At 45.2% G+C, this 20,023-nt stretch overlaps 1 protein-coding gene across 1 annotated transcript in view; it reads right to left on the reverse strand.

Annotated features, from left to right (window-relative positions):
* The window catches only part of LOC138511223 (long-chain-fatty-acid--CoA ligase ACSBG2-like), a 412,570-nt gene that overhangs the window by 157,470 nt on the left and 235,077 nt on the right, over positions 1-20,023 (reverse strand). The gene's annotated exons all lie outside the window — the stretch shown is intronic.

A 20,023-nucleotide genomic window follows, 5' to 3' on the forward strand; every position in this document is an offset into this window, starting at 1 on the left:
GATGGTCTGACTAAACAGCGACATAATCATGTCTATGATTTAGAAATAAAATATCGAAAATCTGACTTGAGACAGGAAATTCGATATTTACGGACATCGCAGAGATCCGATATGGCTGGAAAAATCAGAGCAGCGAAGCGAAATTATAAAAAATGGCTCAGGATAAAAAGAGCCAAGATGTACGAATTTGAGGGGATAGATATGCTAAAACAATTAGTTTCAAAATCCACAGCTGGCATCTGGGCCCTGCTTAACCGTACAGCTGACATCCCTCAACATGTAGCCCAAATCAACTCGATTTCATCTGAGACATGGCAGTTGTATTTTCAGAAACTATATCTCTCTCCCTTCCCCGACATGCAACTAGATCTCAATCTGTCAACAGCTACAAAGGAACTCACGTTTGATATTGATGATCTTAGACTGCGCATCTTGAAACTGAGCTTGTCCCGGGCAGTAGGCCCAGATGGGCTGCACAATGCCATGTTAAAAATGCATATTGATGAATGGGCAGGCATTCTTAACCGTATTTTCAATCAGGTGTTGATATCTGGTACTATCCCTGAAACCTGGAAAAAGTCCATTATCCTCCCGATTTTTAAAAAAGGTGATCACGAGAATCCTAGATCATATAGGCCTATAGCATTACTGGACTGTCCTGGCAAATTGTTTGCCAGACTTCTACTGAAAGAATTTAATACATTGCTACAGAGGAGTAACTTGCAAGATCCATATCAAACTGTTTTTTTACAAGGAATAGGCACTGGTATAAACATCATCACCCTGTCAAGTCTCATCCAGCGAGCCTATCAAAGAAAACAGCCCCTGTATCTCGCCTTTATTGATTTTCAGATGGCATTTGATGCGGTGCCAAGAGAGCTTTTGTATAAGAAACTGGTAGATGCTGATTGTCCGTGGCACATTCTAAAATGGATAATACAACTATATGCCAATACTACAATTCAAGTACGACTCACCAACGGTGGCTTACTAACTCCTCCCATTCCAACAGCTAGAGGCCTGAAACAAGGCTGTTTACTAGCTTCAGCCCTGTTTAATTTCTTTGTTTCCGACATCCAGCGTAGCTTTAGCAAAATGACATCTGACTCTCCGAGGTTAATGGGAGTTCAGATTCAATGGCTATTGTATGTTGACGACATGGTCTTGATGTCGCACACTCCTAAAGGCTTACGACAATTACTAGGTGCCCTCGATGGTTATACAAAAACAAATGGTATAACAATTAACATTGCCAAGACAAATGCCGTCCAATTTGGCACTAGGAAACAAAGCCTAGCTCAGCATCATTGGCCTCTTCAGAACAGTAAGATTACTGTTACTAATGTCTATGTATATCTAGGCATCATCATCTCTAATCTGTGTGCCCATGACCAGTACAATCAACGAGGGTTCCACAAACTCCAAATGTGCATCTCACAAGCTAAGATCATTAAGGTGAGATATTGCAAATTCTCTCTCTTACCGATTCTTGCATACGATAAGCAAAAACTGGTACCTGTCATTTTGTATGGTACTGAGACCCGACATATTATGTTATATACCTATTGGGCCATCAGGGAAGGTCGTTTTTGGAGACAAATTTTACAGCTACCAACTTTGCAGCCCTTACAACTTGTAAGACATGAGCTAGGGTTAATCTCATTGGAGAACAAGTTCACCAGGTCCCTTGAGGATATTGGTTATGTTTCATTTAAATCTCCAGTTTGAGCACGTGTCTAGCATGGTTGAAATCATGGATAAGGAGGATAGCCACTGGGGTATAGGTAGCCTTAAATCCGCCTATCCAACAAGATAATATGGGAATGCAGAGGAGGTAGCTACCTTGTTACTACCGGCCAACCTTAGGGCTTGTAATGGCGGTTTCCAGGGGGACACCCCAGCAGTGCCGACTTCTGAAAGTAGTCAGGCCCATAGTAAAATAGATTACATCTTTGTTGTGAATAGATTCTCCGTCCAAAGAAGTGTTGAAAGTGATCATCATCCCTTGGTGTTGGAGATGAAAGAGCCCCTTTTGGGGCTGACATAGGCAGGTGAAACTAAGGCACCGGAGGGTGGTGTCCATGGTCATGCTAGACGTAACATCAGGTGTGGAAAGCATGACCTGGACATGATCTAGCCTATGGCATACCATGAAATAGTCCCCCTTCTGGTCAGGTTCGTTAATGCGGATAGAAAAGATAGTGTTACCTTTAGTTAGATTGCATGAGAGCCTGACTGGAAAACTGGGACTCATGTTCTCTAAACTATTGAAAACAGTTCACAAATTGTCTGAGGTCTTGCCCCGTGGTATGTTAAGGAATATAGGCAGGCTAAGAGTAGGTTGGTTAGTGAAGCTAGGACCCGATACTTGGCCAATCCCCTTGGGCTAGTGGTGGTTAGAATTAAGTACCAAAAGATATTAAAGAACAAAAAGGGGGTTTGGTGCGAAGAAACCTGGGAGCCCTCTGTAACGCTCACCTGGTTCCCCCGGAGGCGCAGGTCTTGATCTGGCGAGGATACTGTCTTCAGTGTTAGGCGCAGGGTTCGTTTTGCTCCCGGACTGGGCCCCCTTCCCACCGACAGTTTAAGCTGAAGAGTGAGATGTCTGCAAGGGTAAACCAAGGTATTAGTGTTTGGAAGGTTCGGAAAGTTCCTAGCCCCTCTCGCCCTTTCTTTCCCCGTGGAACTGGGTTGATATTGCGCTTACCTTATATAGGTAAATGCCGGGCTCTCCATCCTGCGTCTTGTGCAGGGGCGCTGGGTCCAGTTGCTTCACTGGATGCGAGCTCTGCCTCTTGATAGCAGAGGATTTGCTGAGAGCGAAGACGCCGTTAATGCACGAGCGTGCCTTGTAAGTATTAAAGTTCCTTTTGCATTGTTCTCTTCTCTTTCAAAAGTCTTAAGTCTGTAAAGTCTATGGCCCTCATTACGACCCTGGCGGAATTCGCGGTGCTAAATGCACCGCGGAGCACGGCGGAAAGCTGCCGATAGCGCCATGGGGGTTGGCGGATTTTCCACCCCATGCCGACCTTGGCGGAGCGGTAAATCCCCAATCCCCATTTTGCCCTTCCCCATTCCCATTCTTGCCCCATAGGGTATAATGGGAGTGGGGAAGGCGTTAATTACGCCACCGTAAAGTACGGTGGCGTAATTAACAACGAGGTCCCTTAGCGCCATGGATTTCTCCGCCCGGTAAAACCAGGCGGAGAAAGGCTCCATGGCGCTACGGGAACTCGTAGTAGGGCGGACGGGTCCGCCACGATTACCGCTGGCGGTAACCCACTCCGCCAGGGTCGTAATGAGGGCCAATGTCTTTCCCTTTTCAGATGCTGTGACGATGAAGATTATCGTTCTAATGGAACGTAAGTAGAAAGACTGCACTAGCGCTGGAGAATGCTCCGTAATGTCTCTTTTGTCTTTGCAGGTGCTGAGGTGCAGCACGAACAGATTGAAAGCGAACGTAACACAGGTAAGCAGTCTTGTACCTAAGCGTTACTAACCGATGTATCTTGCCTTGCAGGTGCCGGAATGCAGCGCGAGCTGAGTTGGAACGGGCGTAACACAGGTAAGCAGAACTTGTAGTTGAATATTACTGACCGATGTTCTCTCTCTTTGCAGATGTCGGATGCCGGAAGAGAAAGGCAGAAAAAGGCGCCTTGGATGCTGCCGTTGGATTAGGTAAGTAGATTCACTGCCTTTACTTTAGCCTAACCTGTGCCTTTGTTTTGCAGGAGCTGCAGAAGACTGAAGAAGACTGAAGATTGGATTCCAGCAGGTTATTTCGTGTTCACAGGATCTGGAGCTGGAGGTTTCCTGGAGCTGACACGGTGAGCGTCCTGCTGCAGATGCAGAATAACGCGAAGCACGTGAAACCAATCGGGTGTGGTTTAAATAGCCTTCTGTAGGGCTTAGGCGTCTCCTTCCACGGCCTCACCCAGGTAAGAAAAGAGTTCCAGATTTCTAGAAGAGTTCCTGTGTTCTGCTTCCAGGGAGTGGCTCCTGCTCCACCCAGACAGAAAAAGTAGTTCCAGGCAGAGAAGGATCAGGAGACCAGTTAGCTGGTAAGTAAGCAGCATGGTCTGCTACAGGTAGGTCCACCAAGCACTCTTATCTAATATGAGCCCGGCGCTTCCTGTGCCGGGACCAGTCACCATCATGAGCCTGGCGCCACTGGCGCCAGGACAAGGTCCAGAGGGTCCTTATAGGGACTGGCTGGTTCCTGGGATCAGAATCATGGGCCTGCTTCCAGGGTCGTGGGGCAAGTCCTGACCCCTTGGAAGCAGGGATCATGACAGCACCCCCCTCAAGGCCCCTCCCAAGGTTGACTTCTCCGGAGGTCTTGGTTTGTTAGGAAATGTCCGATGAAATTTCTTGATTAGTCGGGGTGCGTGTACATGTTCTGCAGGTTCCCAAGATCTTTCTTGGGGGCCGTAGCCTTTCCAGTCAATCAGGTAGTGTAGTTTTGATTTGGAGATCTTGGAATCCAGGATATTTTTGATTTCAAACTCAAGTTCTCCGTCAACTAGGATAGGTTCAGGAGATTTAGTCAATCGGGTTTCTGGTTGAACAGGTTTTAGTAGTGAAACATGGAAGACTGGGTGCATTTTCATGCGAGGGGGTAAATCCAACTTGACCGCTGCTGGATTTATTAAGGCAGAAACAGAGTAGGGTCCCAGGTATTTTGGGTTAAAGGTGCGTGGTCCCTTTAGGGGTAAATATTTGGTGGATAACCAGACTTGATCTCCTATTTGGTATTGAGGGGCTTCCTTTCGATGTTGATCTGCTCCTTTCTTGTATTGTTCCTTGGCCCTTTGAAGGTGGGTAGTAGCTTCCTTGAAGGCTTGGGTGATGGTTGAATGTAGGTGGTCAACTGCTGGTGTTCCAAGATCCTGAGGTGGATCCAGGTTAGAGGTTCGAGGATGATTACCATACAAAAGAAAAAACGGGGTCTTTCCGGTTCCAGAGTGGACTGAGTTATTGTAAGCGTACTCGGCTATCCAAAGGATGTCCTTCCAAGTTCCTCCTGTCTGTTGCAGCATGCAGCGTAGGTACTGTTCCAAAGTCTGATTGGTCCTTTCGGTCTGACCATCGGTTTGCGGGTGGTGACTGGTGGAAAGCCTCACATCAATTTGAGCTAACCGACAGCAACTCCGCCAGAAGTGGGAGATGAATTGACTTCCTCTGTCTGAGATTAAAACTGAAGGAAAGCCGTGCAACCGAACGATGTTTTCAAGAAATTCTCGAGCCAGGATTGCTGCTGTCGGTAACCCCTTTAGTGGGATGAAATGTGCCATTTTTGAAAATAAGTCTACGATTACCAGGATTGTATTGTATCCGGAACAGGGAGGTAAGTCAGTGATAAAGTCCAAGGAAAGGGTATGCCAGGGATGAGGTGGGATTTCAAGTGGCTGTAAGAGGCCTGCTGGTTTTTCCTTAGGACTCTTGTTCTGGGCGCACACTCCACAGGACATGACAAAGTTTCTGATGTCTTTTCTCCAAGATGGCCACCAAAAGTGACGCTTGACCTTTTCCGAGGTCTTGGCCATACCCGGGTGTCCCTCCATTAAGGAGTCGTGATAACAAGAGATGACTTGATTTTGTAAGCTGGTACAGGGTAGATAAAGTCGTTCCTTGAAGTATAATAAGTTGTTCTTTACTGTGAAGTCTTCCCCCTGAAGCTGCCATTTTTGTATGTCCGTTGAAGTTACAAGTTGTTTAACCTGGGTTTCAATTTCTTCAATGGATTGCATGCTGATCAAACCCAGGATTCTTTGTTCAGGAATAATAGGTACGAGCTCAGGGTTAACCATGTGTTCCTCTACTCCGATTCGAGAGAGGGCATCCGCTTTACCATTCTTATTGCCTGGTCGGTAGGTGATTATAAAATCAAATTCGGAAAAAAATAATGCCCAGCGAAGTTGTCTGGAGGATTGAGCTTTGGCTGATTTAAGATACTGTAGATTACGATGGTCAGTAATGACAGTGACTGTGTGTCAGGCTCCTAAGAGATAATGCCGCCAGGCCTTAAAGGCGGACTTAATAGCCAACAGTTCCTTATCGGTAATGGTGTAATTGATTTCTGGGGCTGATAATTTGCGAGACCAAAACGCCACGGGGTGCAACTGGTTGGTTTCTGGATCTCTTTGTGAAAGCACTGCTCCCATAGCAAGGCTGGAGGCATCGGTCTCGACGATGTAAGGTAGTTCCGGGCGGGGATGCTTTAAAATCGGGGCGGAGGTAAATTTAGTCTTTAGCTCCTGAAAGGCTTGTTCTGCCTCGGTAGACCATTCAAAACGTTTGTTTTTTCTGAGGAGAGCTGTAATGGGTTGGACTACCCGAGAAAAGTCTGGAATAAACCTGCGATAGAAGTTGGCGAAGCCCAACATACTTTGAACCCCTTTTACAGATGATGGTGAGGGCCACTTGATTATTGCATCTACTTTCCTCGAGTCCATGTGAACTCCGTTAGGTGACAAAATAAATCCCAGAAATTCGACCTCAGTAACATGAAAGACGCACTTCTCTAATTTTGCAAAAAGTTTGTGTTTGCGGAGCCTCTCCAGTACTGCGGTTACATGTTTTCGGTGTTCTGCCTCAGAGGACGAATAAACCAGAATGTCGTCAATGTATACAACTACACACACATCAATGAGTTCACGGAGCACGTCATTCATAAAGAACTGGAATGCGGCCGGTGCGTTACACAACCCGAAGGGCATCACTTGATACTCGAACAGTCCATACTTGGTACGAAAGGCCGTCTTCCTTTCATTGCCCTCCTTTATTCGCACCAAATGGTAGGCTCCTCTGAGGTCTAACTTAGTATATATGCAGGCGTTTTTGACTTGGTCAAGTAGTTCTGGGATCAATGGCAATGGATACCTGTTCTTAATTGTAATCTGGTTCAGGGCACGGTAGTCTATACACGTTCTTAAGTCTCCCTCCTTTTTTGGCACGAAGAACAGAGCTGAGGAGGCCGGGGACTTCGAAGGACGGATGAATCCGTTAGCCAGGTACTGGTCCAAATATTGCCTTAGGTGGAGATTTTCAGGTTCAGTAAGGGCATAAATCCGACTGCACGGAGGAGTGGATCCGGGAATCAGGTCTATCTGACAGTCGTATGATCTGTGGGGAGGCAAAGAATTAGCTTGGTCTTTCCGAAAGACATCTTGGAATTCCTGGTATTCAGGAGGCAGTTGCGGACTCTCAGAAACAGTTGCAGCTAGTTTGGTGGAGAGCTGAGGGTAGCAGGTAGAAGCGCATTCTGGAAACCGGATTGTCTTTGCTCGCCAATCAATTTGAGGATTGTGTTTCTCCAACCAAGGAACTCCCAAGATTACTTGAAACTGAGGGGCCTTGATCACATCAAACACGATCTTCTCTTGATGCCCATCTTGGCTTACTAACGTTACTTCCATGGTGGTGTGAGTTACGGGTCCGGAAGCTATTTCCGTCCCATCCACGGTGGTAATGACGTCTTTCACCGTCTTTGGACAAAGAGATAGATTCATCCTGGCGGCCAGCTCACAGTCCAAGTAATTCCCGATTGCACCACTATCAATGTATGCTTTAATGGCATGCATACGATTAGGTTGTTCAGGACTCACGAGGACCATGGGCATGATGAAATGCGAGGTCAAAGAACTGGTTTTAACGCTCGGCAAGCGGACCTCTACACTTGCCGGGCGAGGTCGTTTCCCGGCTCAGAATTCTCGGTACCTTTATCAGACGCCCCTACTATCTTCTTCTTGGGCTTCACTGGACAATCTCGAAGAAAGTGCCCTGAGTTTCCGCAATAGAGGCATAATTGCAGTTGTCTCCTCCTTTCCCTCTCCTTTTGGGTTAAAGGTCCTTTTACACCCCCTATTTGCATGGGTTCCACGGAATCAGTTCCTTTCGTAGAACTTTGTGGCCTTGAAAAAGGTCGGGTTTCAAATCTAGATCGATCGGCTTTCCGATTCTGTAGTCGATGATCCAATTGCACTACCAGATCGATATATTCGGAACAGTCTGTAAAACAGTGTGATCCTCTTATCCTCCGGCCATCCGGTTTCCACCACTAGTCTGTTAAATGATGCAATATAAGTCAGAAGATCTTGATTGCCCTGTCGTAGTGAAAGAAGTTCATTGTCCAAGGCCTGTCCCTGATAGTGCCTTGCGAACAGTTTCTCCATACTGGCTTGGAAGTCCTGGAAGTTATGGAGAATGGGGTCATCTTGAGACACTAAAGGAACAGACCAATCTGCGGCACTGCCACTGAGATAAGAGAGCACGAAGGCCACTTTAGCCTGGTCCATTGGAAAAGCGGCGGGTCTGCACAAAAAGTGCAAGCGACATTGATTGAGGAACACAGCAAACCTTTTTGGATCACCTGAAAAGCGTTCGGGCGGAGCCAAAGGTATATTTCCTGGTAGATTGATTTGTACCGGATTCGAGGAAGCTGGAGGAGCGTGGCCCCCACTTGGGGTTGGTAGAGGAGTTTGTCCAGCTTGGGCTTGCAGCAATTGTCTAGCCAAATCGTCTGTTCGCTCTTTGGAGACCACTAACTCCCTCCTTAGGGCATTTGTTTCCTGACGTGCAGCGTGTACTTCCGACCTCAACTCCCCGAGTAATTGGGCCAACTGGTCTGTGTCTGAGGTTTCCATTGCGCCTGGGCGGGAATTTTGTGGTAAGGCTTCGCGTTCTGTAACGCTCACCTGGTTCCCCCGGAGGCGCAGGTCTTGATCTGGCGAGGATACTGTCTTCAGTGTTAGGCGCAGGGTTCGTTTTGCCCCCGGACTGGGCCCCCTTCCCACCGACAGTTTAAGCTGAAGAGTGAGATGTCTGCAAGGGTAAACCAAGGTATTAGTGTTTGGAAGGTTCGGAAAGTTCCTAGCCCCTCTCGCCCTTTCTTTCCCCGTGGAACTGGGTTGATATTGCGCTTACCTTATATAGGTAAATGCCGGGCTCTCCATCCTGCATCTTGTGCAGGGGCGCTGGGTCCAGTTGCTTCACTGGATGTGAGCTCTGCCTCTTGATAGCAGAGGATTTGCTGAGAGCGAAGACGCCGTTAATGCACGAGCGTGCCTTGTAAGTATTAAAGTTCCTTTTGCATTGTTCTCTTCTCTTTCAAAAGTCTTAAGTCTGTAAAGTCTATGTCTTTCCCTTTTCAGATGCTGTGACGATGAAGATTATACTTCTAATGGCACTTAAGTAGAAAGACTGCACTAGCGCTGGAGAATGCTCCGTAATGTCTCTTTTGTCTTTGCAGGTGCTGAGGTGCAGCGCGAACAGATTGAAAGCGAACGTAACACAGGTAAGCAGTCTTGTACCTAAGCGTTACTAACCGATGTATCTTGCCTTGCAGGTGCCGGAATGCAGCGCAAGCTGAGTTGGAACGGGCATAACACAGGTAAGCAGAACTTGTAGTTGAATATTACTGACCGATGTTCTCTCTCTTTGCAGATGTCGGATGCCGGAAGAGAAAGGCAGAAAAAGGCGCCTTGGATGCTGCCGTTGGATTAGGTAAGTAGATTCACTGCCTTTACTTTAGCCTAACCTGTGCCTTTGTTTTGCAGGAGCTGCAGAAGACTGAAGAAGACTGAAGATTGGATTCCAGCAGGTTATTTCGTGTTCACAGAATCTGGAGCTGGAGGTTTCCTGGAGCTGACACGGTGAGCGTCCTGCTGCAGATGCAGAATAACGCGAAGCACGTGAAACCAATCGGGTGTGGTTTAAATAGCCTTCTGTAGTGCTTAGGCGTCTCCTTCCACGGCCTCACCCAGGTAAGAAAAGAGTTCCAGATTTCTAGAAGAGTTCCTGTGTTCTGCTTCCAGGGAGTGGCTCCTGCTCCACCCAGACAGAAAAAGTAGTTCCAGGCAGAGAAGGATCAGGAGACCAGTTAGCTGGTAAGTAAGCAGCATGGTCTGCTACAGGTAGGTCCACCAAGCACTCTTATCTAATATGAGCCCGGCGCTTCCTGTGCCGGGCCCAGTCACCATCATGAGCCTGGCACCACTGGCGCCAGGACAAGGTCCAGAGGGTCCCTATAGGGACTGGCTGGTTCCTGGGATCAGAGTCATGGGCCTGCTTCCAGGGTTGTGGGGCAAGTCCTGACCCCTTGGAAGCAGGGATCATGACACCCTCTTGACTGCAATAAATAAAGGCAACTCAAGGGGGCTTTGAAGTCTATGGAGGTGGGGAACAAAACAAGGTCCAACACTCTACAGAGTAGAAAGGGCTCAGAGTGGTAATATGCCTGGGGTTCGAGGGGAGAGGTGACTGATACCCCCCAATGGTATTGACCCGTGAAGAAGTAGGCAGAGCATTACTTAGTCAAAAACTGGGGGAAGTCCAAGGTCCAGATAGTGTCCCTATTGACCTATTTGCTAGTTTACCAACCATATGAATCTCATATCTTACCTGCCTCAAGGGTAAGCACAGAGATAGTCCCCATCCATAAGAAGGGGCCTACAGACCAGCCCACCAACTATCGACCAAACTGGCTATTGGATGCCGCAGGGAAAATGTACGCAAGGGCAAAATTACTCTGTCTTGAATCTTGGGCAACCGATAATCAAATTATTAATCACCACCAAGCGGTGCCTGAGCACAGTTGATTAAAGCCTATGTCTGTGGTTGGTGTGTTAAAAATATGCTGTAGAAATATGGCTCTACATGGTCTACGTAGACCTGCGTACAGAATTTGACACAGTAACTAGGTGTCATCAGTGGGAGTTCCTCGGGGGCAAAACATCCCTGTTATAGTCTTAAATGCCATCCAAAATCTGTACTCTGGCAATTCAGCAGTGGTCCGATGGGGAATAGATGACAGCACCAGAAGAACTGTACAAATTGAAAAGGGGGTGTGGCCTTAAAATTATTTTGCATTTTCAATAGGAGTAATTGAAGATTTGCTGGCCTCACAGACAGATGCCCCCACGCTAGCTGGAGATAAGATTCTGGCCCTGTTGTTTGCTGACAATGCAGTTCTATTGTCATTAACACCTACCAATGTGCGCAAATAATTTGGGATATTTGTAGATTTCTGTACGAAAAATGGTTTGGCACTTAATGTAACTGAAATGAAATCTATGACTGATACTAATACTAGGATGAAATCCAGAGGACTTAAACTGGCTTTGGATGAAGAGGTAATCAAATAGATTAATTGTTATGATTACCTGGGTATGAGGGTAACCACTTTCTGTAGCTGGAGTATGCAGCTGGACAAAACAAGGATTACACTGGCTAGGTACAGTAGTGCCCTCACTAGGTTCCCTAGAGAGCATGGCAATGGTGCGGTTCATATCTCACTTGAGGCATACAAAGCCCAGGCAAGACAGGCTGCAATCTGTGAGAACCAACTACCTGGTAAGAGTGGAAAACAAGTCCTTCAAGAACACCCTGGGATTACCACTTGCCACGCTTAATTTACCATTGCTCCTAGAAACAGGCATGCAGGGCATCAAGTCCATTTGTCAGCTCCAACGGTGTACTACTGGGTCTGGTTGTGGTTGAATGCATGCCTGTGTAAATACAGAGAAGCACTGATGAGTGTAATCAAACAACTAGGTGGATATTTGTGAGAGTAGGCTGTCCATGTCAGGAATTACTGGGGGATCTGGGACATGGAGCATTTCAGATTAATCCAAGTGTTATTTCCAATAACTCGATGGCAGGGATAAAGACTGTAGTTTTGGAAAAGGCACAGAGTGAAAACTCCATTATTGCAGCATCAAGGTGAAAGAGAGAGGTCTATGAGGATTATCTTGATTATGTCAAGTGTAAATATGAAAGATCCTTATTTAATAAGTTGCGTGTTGGCATCTTACCTATAGCAAGTTTAAGACACAAATGGAACAACAATGTATTATCTGTCTACCCATTGTGTAATAACTTAATGAGAATATGGTCCATGTTTTAATGACATGGCCTGTTACATTGAGGTTGAGAAAAATATACTTAAAGTCACTATTTTTTGCTCAAGGTTTTAGAACGACAAGCGTGGTCATGCCGACTTGCCTCCATTCCAGCAAACTTTCGCAGTTTACACCACCAGCAAATATCTTGTGTGGGCATGAGATTTGAAGAAGGTGTTGATGCATTTTTAATGTTGTCTGGATACTATTTTATTGTTAACATTTTAAGGTTTTTTATCCTATAATGTGAAGCCATTTTCCTGGTTTCTTTTATTATGTTATTGTATTTATAAAATGGTTATAATAAATGTGCGCTCGTATGACTTTCTGTCGAAATAAAGTGTTATGAAATAGAAATGGAAATGGATTTGTTCATGGGTCAAGCAAAGAAAAGTCCAACTAAAGTGCAGATGCTTACACAGTTTTTCTTATGTTTCAGCAGAAATGGCTATGTACCTGTGGGGTAAAAATGATAACTGAGCAGAGACATTGGTGATACCAGAGTTTAAAGGGGGCACCTCTGCCCTCATGGACACCTTCTGGAGCTGTGGCCCAAATTATTATTTGCAGTTGCCACCATCATGGAATGGCGTATGTGCTCTGACCACCCTCCACTTCCGTGTGCTCATTGTACCAGAAGACCACTTTTACAATAACTGCTGTGCCCCTCCCAACTGCCCCTGTTCCCCAACACAAATCTTGTAGATCAATTGACATTGCACTGAAAAGGATGGACACACAATCTTACGGGTCACTTGGACATGGACTAAAACTGTTAAATAAAGTCTAATTATTTTTCTAATGGTCCTACTGAGAAGGTGAAGCGATTCCACCTCAATACAGCCTAGTCAACAAAGCAGAAACATTCTTTAGGTCCGTCCCCATACCTTGTATTCAGGCTGCAGCTATTTCTAAATGGCTGCATATAGCAAGGTGGGAGATCATACAGCTAGCCAATGACAATGAGCTTGGCATTATAGCTGTGAAGGAAGAGTTGCGAGCAATCATAGTCATGACCCTCCAGAATCGGTATGTACTCTACCTCTTTACTGATAAGGAAGGAGGTGTGTGCGCAATGATAGGTACTTCCCGTTGTACCTATACACCCCCAAATGACACTGATAATGGGTCCCATAGGTATGCCATTGTGGCCCTACATAATCAATGGGTGGAAATTGGAAAAGATGCAGGGGCGCCCAGCAAGGACTGGTTATCCTGGGTCCCATTTTGGTTGGGCCTAACGATAAAATTACTGGTGCCCATTGTGGGCTTGTTACTTGATATCTTCTGCTCCTGTCAGCTCATTCTATGCTGCTGCAGTAAATCATTGTGCCGCTGGTCCCTTAGGCACGCTTTTATATTCTACACCCCATCCAAATAATTATAATGAGTATTGGGTAGATTGCAAAGGTGTTGTTTCATAAAATGGACATTAGACCAGTTTGCCCAAAGTGGAGGTAGCTCATGTGATGTATCCCAGATGTGGATACCTAGAGACAAATAGGGAACGAGTAGCCAAGCAAATAGGGTAGTTAACAAATGAACTAGAGCGGGGTATGTTGGGATGCATATCCAATGTTTCAATCCTAGGAAGAGATTTAGACTGTTCAAAATCTATTAGTCAGGAGCACAGATTAGTTTTAAAGCAGCAGTTGTCATTTTAGTTTAGCTATGCAAACAAACGTGAAAGGACTTTTGTAGGATAAAAGGCTGAGCAGCAATATTGTTGCAGTATAGAAGGTAGACCCAAAGGAGGTCAAGAAGGTCATAGATGAGCAGGTTGTGGGTTGATTAATGCAGAAGAGTATAGAATGTGTAACACTGTGTATTTAGGGAATTCTTGGTAGTTAATAGTAGGCCAGTATAAGTGACCAGTAGTAGATCTTAAAGTAGATTTTAACATAGACAAGAGCAGCATAAAGGGGTAGGGTGCAATAGCCAGAGTTCAGCCATTTTGACGTATGTCTGAATGTAGGTGCAGCATTGAACAACAAATCATATTAGAAAAGCATTTGAAGTGGGTGCAATATTTCTTCTTCCCCCCGTGAGTGTGCAGATGGCCAAGGACAATTTTAATTACTGTGAGTTATCTGTGCTAGGTTAGCTAGGCACCTGCAAGGCCTAATCTGGTGAGAACTAGCACACATGTTCATATCTTCAACAACTTCACTGTTGGAGTCAATTGTTCTTCGTCCTCGATGTCAATACACCAACAAGGCTATGCCAACCACTTGATTCAGTCAATGATCAACTTGTCTGTGATGGCTCTGGCAATAGTTTCTGAGTTTGCCTGTGTAATGAGCGGTCTACGGTGGTATAATAGCTTGATGTAATATGCTGATGCCGAGATTACACTAGAGACGTAGTGTGACATGGACAATGATTGACCTAATGTAACTCCTACAATCTTAAGTTTTGATACTGGCTTAATATGGTCTGAGCTTAATGGATTGATATTTGCTTTCCAGCTTACTAATGGCAACAGAGCTTCCAATAATCATTAGTTCCATTTTACTTTTGTTCAATGCCAGGTTATTATTAAGCATCCAGCTTTCAATTAAATTGAAAATTCTATTTAACTCTGCTTCATCTTGCGACTGGTAGCCTGAGAGCCGGACGACACATTGAGTGTCGTGCCTCTAATTCTATAAATGGTACCATAAAAAGATTGTATTTGCTCAGAGATGTACTAGCCCCCTGTGAGACCCCAAACAGAACCGTTATGGAAGTGGCTAGTGCTATATCTGAGCAGATTTTACTATGTCTGATCTCCAAGAATGAGATTGTCCATGCGACTGCCAAAGATGAGACATTGCCTATTTCAGATAATCTAGATTTCAATATCCAGTGGTCAACCAAGTCGAATGCCACAGATTGATCCCGGGATACTAGAAGAGAAAGAAGAGAAAGAGAACTTTTCTCTAAACGATCTCAGAGTTTTGATTTAAGGTCAAGGAGGGAGGTCTCTGTAACAAAGCTTCTCCTAAAACCGGATTGGTGTGCATTCAGAATAGGATATTTATTGAAATGTTCCAAAATCTGTATGTAGGCCACCTTTTCCAGAATTTTTTATTAAAAAGTTGTATTGGAAATGGGACTGTAGTTAAATGATTATCCATATACAAACCTACTTTTTTAAGAATGGGCGTTACCATTGTAGGCTTCAGGTCATCAGGTACATTATCTTCTCTTAGAGATGTGTTGACAAAAGTACAAACGGCTTTAATGAGCAGCAGGGGACACGTTTTTACTTACTTACATAGGAAATGAATTCCATTTTTTATTGAGTTCCTTTGCACAACCATTGACATGAAATGCACGATTAAAAAATGTGAGCCTGAACCAAGAGACCTGCATTTCAGTGTTTCAATTTTTTTGTGAATAAATATTGAAAGGGAAAGAATTGGTTAAAAACTGAAAATTAGAACACCTCCTGCAATGTTCGAGGTGAATACTGCATGTGTCAAATGCCTCAGGAGTATGAGTTCTGCGTAGGAATTCCTTCCATGTATACCCTGACCAAAAAAGTGGAGGGAAACAAATATTTTGTAAACTGAAGTCTTGTGCTAACGAATATCTTCAATGCAAGGAACCAAAATAGGCTGGGAGACCCAAGAAGAGGGTGACAATATAGATTTCTTAGATGCCCCCAATTTCAACATCTTGGCTACATAATGAACATGATAGTCATTAACGCCTTATTAATTAAGTCATCTCGCCTTCTGGATAGAAACAACTCTGAAACCAATTTTCAAAAAATGTAGAAATGTACCCTAATACCAATCCCAATCCTCCTCCTGTGTCTTTTCTGTCTCGGTGCAAGTTTGCTTCCATGTTGAGGGTGGATTTGATGATTCTGCAAAGTCTGATGCAGGGCTTCTGGCTAGTCTCGCTGGCACACATTTCCACGGGGCCTGAGGTCTAGGATGTTCAGTGCTTCAATATATTGCTGGTGCCAGGCTGGCTTTTGCAGCTTTTATTTCAGTGAGTATGTGGGGTATATTTGGATCATTTGTTTATTGTTTCTATGCGTTCTTACACTGGATATAATAAAGTAGCACTACTACAGGCATTACCTTCTTTTAGCATCCGTGTCGGGCGAACAAGCCAATAGGTTATTTGGATTGAAGACTGAATCTTACGATTTAAGCCCACGTTTCAAGCAGCCTGATGGCTGCTACCCCATCCCGCCATTTTACTAAAACCCTCTCCTTCCCTCGGCAGCTTTCTCTCACACCCACACACCTTATTGTTTTGGCGGTGGCTCAACCACTGCCGCTGCTCCAGTCACCCAGGCCAACATGGAATTGGAGGAGGTGCTCCGCTTGGAGCCACATCTTCCAGCTCCACTTTGGCCACCTTAGCTAAGTATTCTGAATTAACGAACAGGACACTGCAAGGTATTTCATTAATTTACACAAAATACATTGCTGTCAGAACCCCGAGTTTCTAGATTGGAAACCCGGGTTGCTCCTAGCCACAACACCCGATCCGGCGATCTGGATTGGTTTGTAACAAAGCCGGAGCTCATTGATAAGGCTGTAGCTTGTGCCCCATGACCGTTACCACCCAATCTGGATCTGGTGACCAGATCAGGTTTTGTTGCTTAAATCTCATCTGGAAAACAGGTAATCACCCCCACAAATGATATGTGTACAGGAGTGGATCACACGGTTACAGATTTAATTGAAATGATCCTGTTGTTTTTATGTTGTGTTACTTTTGAAAAGTGCTGTTTTGTAGAGTGTTCTCATAGTAAAGTATCCTTAATGGTCTTTATTTAAGGTGTGTTGTCTCCTTAAATGGGGATCAGCAGTGTCAACACAAGCAGGGCACTAAGAGCTTGTTGTCTCTGCAATTCTGATTGGGTGCATTTCACCTCAGTCAAGCCCTTTATGGATACACTGCTCTTCTGATGTTCAACTCCAGAGAAGCAGATTATGTAGGTGTATCCACAAGGGATGAATGTGCATGTGTGGTTGTACTTATTTTAAGAACATGGATATCAGTTAGACATAACCTGCAATAGCACATCTGCAGATGGCACAGGTATTCCCCAGATGGGGGTGTTTGTACAATAGCACAAATATGGGAACAAGTGGATATCACTCTATGAGGGTGTGAAGAAAGCGGGGCATAGACCAGAGCAACAGAAAAAGGTGATGTACAACGGTAACATTATCCTGCAACAGCTGCAAACCAAAGGTTTATATAAAAAGTGAGATTATGGAGAACTGGAGAAAGTGGTATTGTCAGTTAAAGACGATGCAGGAGCCAATCTTTGAATAGATTCACTGTCGGGATGGTTCTATTTGTGATGGGCAGCAGGTTCCAGTGGAGCTTAGGCCGAATGGGAGGAGGAGCATATGTGAGAGTAGAAATTGGGGGATATGTCAGTGAGGTTCAGAGAGGTTCAGTGCAGGCAAGGAGTGGACAGAACAAGATGATGAGTTGTTAGGCAGAATTATATGCAGTACCCTTTGGGAGCACTACACACAATTAGGACTACAAGTGACAGTACAAGTTAGCCTTTGGTACAAGCCTGTACTACGCAGTAAAGTGGTAGCGATGGCTGAGCAGCCAGACTTATCTCAAGAGTAAAGTGAGCAGTATCAATAGTTACACAAAGGTCAGCAATTACTATAATTCAAGCAAACACCGACTCAAGGTTTCTGAGTAAAAGAATATACATTTATTTACACATCAGTTATTAAACATTTCACTATTATCAAGCAGTTGAAAAATCACGTTTCTAATACACGACACCGCACCCAATAGATTCTGGACAAGTTAGGCTCAAAATGAAGTATGAGCAAAATGGCACTCCAGTAATTTAAAAGGGAGGGAAAGACAAAGTTAGACAGAAATTGAGCAGCACACTCCACAAAAACGAACTAAAGTGAGGAAATCAAATCAAGGGGCCTGGCCCAAAGTCAATGGACCAAAGTCTTTGCAGAGGATCACACAGTTCAGGGTAATTTGCGGTTAAGTATTTGCCAACTGTTCAGAAAGAAGTTGGTTGGCGAAAAGTTACTTTAAAGAATAGTGAAGGACAAGCCCTGGTGAAAGATTTCATACACTTTCACTGCGGCTGGACGTAACGAACAACCGGGTTAGCACAGTACCTTTAGATCATAAGAATGCTGTAGCTGCGGGAGACATTCCTGGCAGGTCCTGCAGGCTCATGGTTCCTGAAGCGACTGTCGGACTGACAAGAAGGAGGAAGACTGGAGGGTCCTGCACTGCCCAGGGAAGAAACCAGCAGCGAAGCAAAACGACGAATAAAAGATGTGCTCCTTAAAACCCAAGCAGAATCTGACCTTCCTGGCTATCCGGTTCACTGTAGCTGTGCACAGCAAATCCGACCAGAGGAGGGAGGCCTGGCTTGCAGTTTGGCGAATTGGTTGTTCCCACCAGCTCAAGGGGAGAAGATTCCTTGCAGATCTTCCCTGTCGTTGAAGCTTGGAGATTCGGACCTGCAGCAGGGCTACACCGGAAGAATCAGTCATGGTAGAGGTCCTCTTCTGTCAGCTTCTCTTCGGTTCTCTCGATCCAGTGGCGACTCTGCCTTCTCAGCCCCAGAGACCTGCTTTTTATGCAGTTTTCCACCATTCACCCAGCCTGGCTGTCAATCACACAGCAGGGTGGCTGTTCCGCCGGGACCGTCACCACAGCCAATCATACCAGAGTGTGACATGGGTCTCCAAGGTGACCCTGTGCAGGGAGTCTCAAACCCCTCCCTCACATCCTGTCCCCCTCAGACATACAGTCGCCTAAGGAGGGCTTCTGTGCAGAAGCCCGTGAAAGGACAGTGAACAAAGGAACCAAACCTGGTTTGGCACGCAGAGTTAAACACGGGAAAGACTTTTACAAAAAGAAATGGTTAATGAACCCAGCCGGAACCGTATAAAAGTAAATATGGTCCAGTAGGTTTAAGTTTGAGGCTACCAAGATAGCCTAAAACAATACCAAGGCTATTTAAGATAACTGCGGTAGGAAAAATAGGGTAGTTACCACTGCCACCAGTCAAATCTTAATGAAAAGGGAACGAAACAGTGTTCCATGAGAAACAGACGAAAAGGGATAACTAGTAACCCTTTCCAGTACTCTATGTACGATATTTTGTACTGGGTCTGTGGATTTTAAAAAGACTAATAAGGTCAATGGCAACTTTACATGTTCTGGCAGACAGTAGTCAGTCCCAGAAAATGGAGTCTGAGTTGGGAAGTCTAAAGGACAACCCTGTGTCACTGCACTGAAGGTTCTGTGTAACACACAGTTAAAAGATGATGGGCCTCATTACATGGACGGCGGTAAGGGTTAACGGTCACCGTTAATGGCAACGGTGACCGTTAACCCTTACCGCCGTACTACGAGGTCCCTTTGCGGGTTGGAGGATTTACCGCCCCTGCAACCTTGGAATGGGGCGGTAAATCCCCTTTCCGCCAAGGCGGTGCCGGTATTTTACCGGCATGGACCAAGGTGCTAACCTTGGTCCACCGCCTACCGTGTAATGAGGCCGGATGCCTATGGAGTAGGTGAGGCTCCACATTATATGAACAGACAAACACACACAGCAAAACACATGTAAGAGTGGGAAAAAAAGGCTCACACTCTTACCAGGTGAAAAAAATAAATCCTAGAAATCCAGCAAATCTGCTGAGGGACTTAGTAGGTATGTGAAATTAGCCATTTTGGTGAATTCTCCCTAACATGAGTAGAGAGGGAACAGTCAGCCAGGTACTGAGGAACAAGACCATTGATAATTATGTGGACTAGGAGAAAGGCGAGCGGTTCTGCATGGTCTACCAACCTTAATGATGTAAGTAGGTAGAATTGGGGCAGGCTCTGTGTAGAATGTAGCAAGGGTAGATTGTGATATTGAGGATGTATTCTAGGGGGAGGAAGGGCTCAAGAGGAGGGCCAATGAGTAGGCACGAGCTATAGTTATAGTTTTCATAGTGTGGTGAGCAAGAAATGCACTTAGTTTCCCAATGTTGAGAAGGTTAACACAAGGTGTAGAGGTGGTGGTAGTGATAAATGGTTGCAGTTGGAGGTAACCAAAAAAGAGGACCCCAAAGTTGTGAGCAAATTCTTGAGGGGGAAAGAAGGCCAGACAGCAA

This window comes from Ambystoma mexicanum, chromosome 6p, assembly GCF_040938575.1.
Source record: "Ambystoma mexicanum isolate Mex_15411 chromosome 6p, UKY_AmexF1_1, whole genome shotgun sequence".
NCBI lineage: Eukaryota > Metazoa > Chordata > Amphibia > Caudata > Ambystomatidae > Ambystoma > Ambystoma mexicanum.